At 36.9% G+C, this 6,629-nt stretch overlaps 1 protein-coding gene and 1 long non-coding RNA gene across 8 annotated transcripts in view; one reads left to right on the forward strand and one right to left on the reverse strand.

Moving 5' to 3' along the window:
• LOC126295260 (uncharacterized) overlaps positions 1-5,758 on the reverse strand; it is a 298,048-nt gene extending 292,290 nt beyond the window's left edge. For all 7 annotated transcript variants that reach the window (XM_049987670.1, XM_049987668.1, XM_049987669.1 and 4 more), the window contains exon 1: positions 5,097-5,758. The gene's annotated coding sequence lies outside the window, so the exon portion shown is untranslated. The remainder of the gene's footprint in view (positions 1-5,096) is intronic.
• LOC126295262 (uncharacterized) lies at positions 5,467-6,154 on the forward strand. The gene is made up of 2 exons (XR_007552425.1): positions 5,467-5,555; positions 5,753-6,154. It is a non-coding gene; the product is annotated as an uncharacterized LOC126295262 (long non-coding RNA).
• Positions 6,155-6,629: the final 475 nt, after the last annotated feature.

A 6,629-nucleotide genomic window follows, 5' to 3' on the forward strand; every position in this document is an offset into this window, starting at 1 on the left:
TTCCGCTACACACAGAATCCATTGAAACAACCAATAGCACACTATAAAACTCAAAATTTTCACCACCACCACACTTAATCCTACCTATTTAAAAAACTAGAAAATCAAAATTGGAATCGAACACTTCCCTTGACCTGTTATCATTACGACATCTCCATATATAGCCATCCCGGGTCCGAGACACCGGAACTTTAGCAAGCCTCATTTCTTCACGACACACCAAACACTTCACAAATTCAGTTAACAGGCCGAATAGCTGAAGAAATTTTATTAGAGACAATGCACTGTCCCCCTCCGGAAACCTTAACTGTTGACCTTGTCAGTCATATCCATACCTACCAACGTCGACATAACAAAACCAAAATTGTTAACTCACAGAAAAATATTCCGCTGAAAGTACAGCCACCACCGATACCACACAAGTGCAATGCTACCATTAAAATGAACCCCATACGTCACATAACACGATATCCATCAACACACCACCAGAGAGAACCATCGACCGCAACAACACGCCACCTATGAACACGCCACACACGCAAACTAAACCAAAAACATCACTTAACACACAACACACAAATACACCACCAGAGAGCACCACCAATCATATCAAAATGACACGAACACGACACTCCCACGAACTAAACTCCGCACCGTCGTGACGTTACACACCACAACAGCCTTAAGTCACGGGTCAACGCCGACAGGTGGAATCGGACGCTTCCTTTGACCCAATGCCGCCCAGTGAAGGAAGTATGCACATGTATTTACTACACACATTTGAAACTTATTTGTTCTGCCACAAGCAGTGTCACAGGAAAGAAGGACACAGAGATGGGCCTAATGCTTTTGTGTATATGTCAAGAACCACAAGATAAACGTTGGCTGTAGGGGTGTGCAATGTGTCCCAGTGCTGAAGTAACGACTGTTGAAGCATTGTACCTTCAGGATATGGACAATGAAGGAACTTATGCATTGTGTGAGGGAGGAGAGTTGGTGCAGAAGGCAGTAGAGTCAAAGAAGTTTCTTTGAGAGGTTAGGCATTGGATCATGACAGGAATAGCTCGCCATCATGTCTGTAGGATTCAGAGACAGGCCACAGCAGAAGTAAAATCAGCCACATCCCAGAATACTGACACAGTAGTTCCTCATCTGAACTTTGCTGAGAACTGTTCTGTTACTTTGCACAACAAAATTCAAAGTTACCACCAGCATACATCACATATCAATATTCAATATTCACAGTTTCGCTATTGTCAGTGGCGATCTCATTCGTGACAGTGCACACGCATCACGCATGCTATGCTGTCAGCACGATAATTAATGACACAGCATCTAGAAGCCATGCATTTCCTAAACATATGTATGTGACTGATGGTGCAGTATCTCATTTTAAAGCTTTATCAGCTTGTTCAACACCATAGTACAGGAATTAAGACAAAAAATGGATATTTTCAGCGACATATGGAAAAAGTGCATGTGATGGGGTAGTAGGTCTCTGTAAACATCTTGCAGCTCGATTTATTCTCCAGCATGAAGCTGTTGATGCTATAAGAGATACTATTCAATTTGCACACATCACATCAACATCAGTAACAAACATGAAACTCTTAATTCTAAATGAAAGTACCTTGACGGAATTCCATTTAAAAAAAGACAGAAGAATGGTCTCCTACGAAGCTCATGGTCGCCATTCAATCAAGTTGCTACTGGATTGCATCCTGGAGTGGCACATACATTGCAAGAACAGTTCTCCAGAAAATGTGTGTGAAATGCAGAGACCATGGCACACATTAGTAGACTTTGTAGTGAGCCACTTCATTTCTTGTGTGTACAACAATCAGTGGTGGGTGGGACAGATAATAAGGGTGTGTCATGAGCAGCAAGCTATAACTGTCCCATTTCTGACATCTCGTGCTCCTGCTGATTCTTTCAAACGATCATTATCAAAAGATCGGTGTGCAGTTCCCATATCCCAAGTAGTGCTCTTGTTGGGTCATCCTCATCTGTGTGCAAATTCAGCTCAGCTGTACAAGTTTTTTAAAAAAAAGAGTATGCGAAGAAAAAGAACTCTTTAACAGTGCATTGCTGATTGTTACATTGTAGACAATCTTAATTAATAGAAATCCGTGATGAAGTAAAATTATGACAGAAGGCAATATTAATTTCTGAATAATACCATAAAAAAAATGGATATAAATATCCCGTATCTTGTTTTTGTTATCAAATACTTTCGAACAAAATGATGATTTTTTTCCCCCCTCTCACTTGTAATGTTGTAAAGTAATTATTTTGATTCTGAAATAACAGACATTTACTTATATACTTACTGATAACTGATTTTAAGTGTCCAAGACTTTTTGACCTTCAGAGTAGAGCTAGGTCTACCTAAAAATTTTCTCACACTTTGTGTAGGTAAGCACTGTATTAAGAAATATGACCATTAAAGTGTACCATGAATTGTTTAGAGCATTTAGGATGGGGTTTTTGGAGAAAATAACTTCTAAATAACCAAAAAAATTCAGAATATTTCGTCTTTATGTACAAATATTTTGACAGTTTAAGAATTTCATGTATTCATTTCATATCTGACAGTTAGCAAACCAAAAAAATAATCACAAAATCTACGGGAATCAGATACTTCCCTTGACCTATAAAGGTAAATGGCAGCTGAATATACCAAAACAACAACGCCTACAGCAAAAACTATGGAAATTGGGATCAGACATTTCCCTTGACCACAGCTGACAGTACCAAAACATCTATATGTACAACCACGAAAAACAAAACCACACCACCTCAAAAATTAAAAATTTATACATCCCTATGCAAATTAAAACACATTCAATACACAAAACATTACAACGTGAGAAAAAAATAGAGACCCCCCCCCACACACACACAGTAATGACGGGGCACACCAAGACACCCTTACGTCATGGGTCAAAGCAGACAGATGGAATCTGAGGCTTTCGTTGACTTAGCAGTCGTTCCACTTTATCATTTCTGAAGACAGTTAGCATCCTGTGATTATTCGTATCTTCAAAATATAATTTTGAAATTCACAAAAAGTTACAAATTCTCAGGGTTACAAAAATGCTCAGAAGTATGTATGTATTTATTAATCCTGACACATAGCAATGAGAACGAAGTATTTATTGAAATTAATTCAGATCTCTTATCACTTTTGGTTTCCTTACTGCAATTTTCCCTTTTGTTATGGCATTTTCAGAAAGAATCTGGTTTAGAGAGGTTTGTAGCATTTTAACAAATCATCAGAAAATCAAAATATTGTATTTTTGGAGGTGTATCATGTGGAGCTTCAACATATATTTTTCTCAGGAAACTTTGAAATAGTGATGTCACACATTCACTCTTGACGCGTATCATCTGACATGAAATCGCCCAGGGATGCTTTATATGTAAATGGAATACTCAAAGATGCCAAATGAATAATTGTGCATCCAACCCTGAAAATACTGCAGCAAATGCAGTCACATTATGCGTGAATCTTTTGTGACATTATAGACAAATTTTGTATTTAGAAATTAACAACCTGGTATGACAATGATCAGTATGACATAGAATTGCGCTATCAATGCAAATGAACTCCAACAGATTAAAACAGACCTAAGCTGCAACATACAAACTAAATTCATGCTCAGAAGGACAAATAAAATATGTAGTCCTCTATTTTTTGCTCATAAGTTTGAAGATACAAATGAAAAATTGACCACAGCAACCGTTGTAGTTAGATGCAATGCATAACATCATACAGAAAAAAAGCATGGAAAAATTAATGTACATATCTCTCAAAAATTTTACTTGATGCTACATTTCACTTTACCACCATGCCAGTCATGTAAATGTAACCCAGTTGTTACATCAGTAAGACAAATTCTGCACTATAAAGGTTTGGCAATACCCTTTGAAAATAGTTGCTAACAAACAGTTTAAGTACTAGTTTGCAAATGCACATCATAGAAGAGTAACTACAGTCTGAAATGACATAAATCATTCAACATTCATAACATTATAAAATGTGACAATGACTATTTCTAACAGCTGGAAATCTAATGCCACCACGTAACTTTTACACTGACAAATAGTAAACCTACAAAATAAATTAAAAGGAAATACAGTTCAAACAATTAAATTTATATCTGCATAATCTTATCAGTCAGTATGAAAACATGCTCTAGTAACGACAACTCTTGAATGGCAGTGTCTATTATGTATGTCACTGAGCGTTGCTTGGTACCAATCTCTGGCAACAGGTGGATATATTTTGTGTTGGTCCGAAGTAATCCGACTTCTACCAATTCCTTCATTCCTAGATATGGGCCATGTAGTGCTGTGCGCACACTATTGGGTGACTCATTGGAAATACATTAAAAAGACAAAGACCTGGGAGGCATCATTGTTAAATCACACTTTTCGGTAAAACTTAATAATTTTAATATGGACAATTCCTGGAAAATTGTCCCAAATGTTTAGTACGTTAGGCAGTTATCAACAAATCGTATCAAATGTATGTAATTACAAGACCTCTTCCTATGGGAGAACAACTTGCAAAGAATTTGCTTGTAAACAAAGTAGATTAACTTTTTTTTTGGTATGTCACTGAGCGTGTGTGCTAGTGAAAGTTACTTATCTAGTACCTAATCGTTAGCATTACTTTGTATTTTTAGTTATATGGCCTGTGCAGTAAAAAATATCGAAAATTTGAATCTAACGACGACACAGCAATGAACCATCAAGATGCAAATAGACTCTTAAGGCACTCGTTTGATGATTTTGGAATAATGAATAATGCTTGAGAGGCAGATGAAAGGCGTCAATTACTTCAAAACATGGACAATTCCTCCAATCTGTACGTAGGTTCTTTGCTCTGAGAGTTATAGGAGCTAAATTAGTTCTGTATCACGTCAGAAAAGCTGTTTATATTCACGTCAGACGTTATGATGTGGAATGTCCTAACTGAACAAAACATTGCTGAGAGAATTATACACAGCGACAGGTCGGATGGAAGCTACATTACACAAGTTCTCACATGTACAACGAGATTATGGCTATGACATACAGACTATACTCACCGTACGCTAAATAGGCAGCCTGTGACACAAATCCTGAAGATGCAGAGTTGACTTATCTTCTTGCATAATCAGTCTCAACCAGCGTCCACATAATCTTCGAAAAAACCGGTGCGTTGTTCCAAGCTTCGTACAACAATTTACAATCTACAGTTGGTGCAAGTATTATCTACTCACGGCGTGACGAATAAATTACATACGAAAAAAAAAAAAAAAAAATGAACGGAGCTTACGATACCAACTCAAGGGTTAACACATAGAAGTAAACAAATACGCCATCTTGCTCATCGGTTGTCGCTGCGTTGTACGCTGATACGTTGGCAACCATGTTGGCAACAGGGTGCGTGTGAACAGTTGCCGGACGAAGCAATAATGTCACTCCAATCATTCAATCAGTGCGATCACTTTAAATTAAGCACACGACGACGACACGGTCAGTTCTCGGCGTCGGCAACGTCTTGGGTACTGCAAACCACATCTGCTGGGAATAACTGTTATTACGCTCTAAGCATAAACAAAATTATTGAAACTGCTTGCTGGTGTTCTCTGCAATTCACAAATTTGAACGAAAGCTTTTTGCATGCACTTTCTAATGTTAACTTAAAATACTCCTCATTATGAGAGATTCCTTGTACTACAAAGTCATGTACTTTTCGCAGTGGAATATTTGACACGATGAATCTCTTCCACCAATAAATTCCATTAGAAGACGTATACTGCAGATTTGCCTGGACTTCGGACGTGATGAAAACTTGGATGTTAAAATGATATTTCCCAACACACAGATGAATCCTTTTAACAGGAGATGCATTTTTTCGAAAGATGTTCACACATAAGTGGTTTTCTACTAACAACAACTGTTAGACACTGCATCATTACATTTGGCTAAATTGCGACTCCCTTGTAGGCTTTGCATCCGCACACAATATATACATATCTTAACAATGTACGGTCTTTGGTTTGTTTGTCCAATCACATTCACTGTTGTATAATGTAAAACTAATGATTACTACAAATTGTTTATACGATTTTAAAGACAATAAATGATGAATCATTCGGAATACATTTCTAAATATCGTTCTTTTGACTTTTACGTGTAAACTTAATTATGAAGTTAAATACGAATACCTATCAAAAAAAAAACATTAATTGCATCTTGATTTCACGCGCGATTTCATTCCCGGCATTAACTGAGGTACAGCACAATATTCCGAAACGGAATTTCAGATTAAAATTTTGTATGATAATTTCGTAGTATCAAAATGACTGAAAATCAATAGTCTTTACTTCAGAATATTGGAGAATCGTTAATGAAAAAGTTAATTGCAACTGATCTAATTGGTTTTTCGTTATTGACATGATACACGAAGTGCTCAAGTCACGTTAAGCACACCAGATGATTGACAAGTGTTCGAAAAGTTTGTTTTTAGGCAAATTGAAATTTACAAATTTTGTTAATTAATCAGTGGTTTAATTACAAATAGATATTTCTCCTAACACTACTGTGGGAATTTAATAGTGCAATGACGAGGATTA

Source organism: Schistocerca gregaria, chromosome 11 (genome assembly GCF_023897955.1).
Source record: "Schistocerca gregaria isolate iqSchGreg1 chromosome 11, iqSchGreg1.2, whole genome shotgun sequence".
NCBI lineage: Eukaryota > Metazoa > Arthropoda > Insecta > Orthoptera > Acrididae > Schistocerca > Schistocerca gregaria.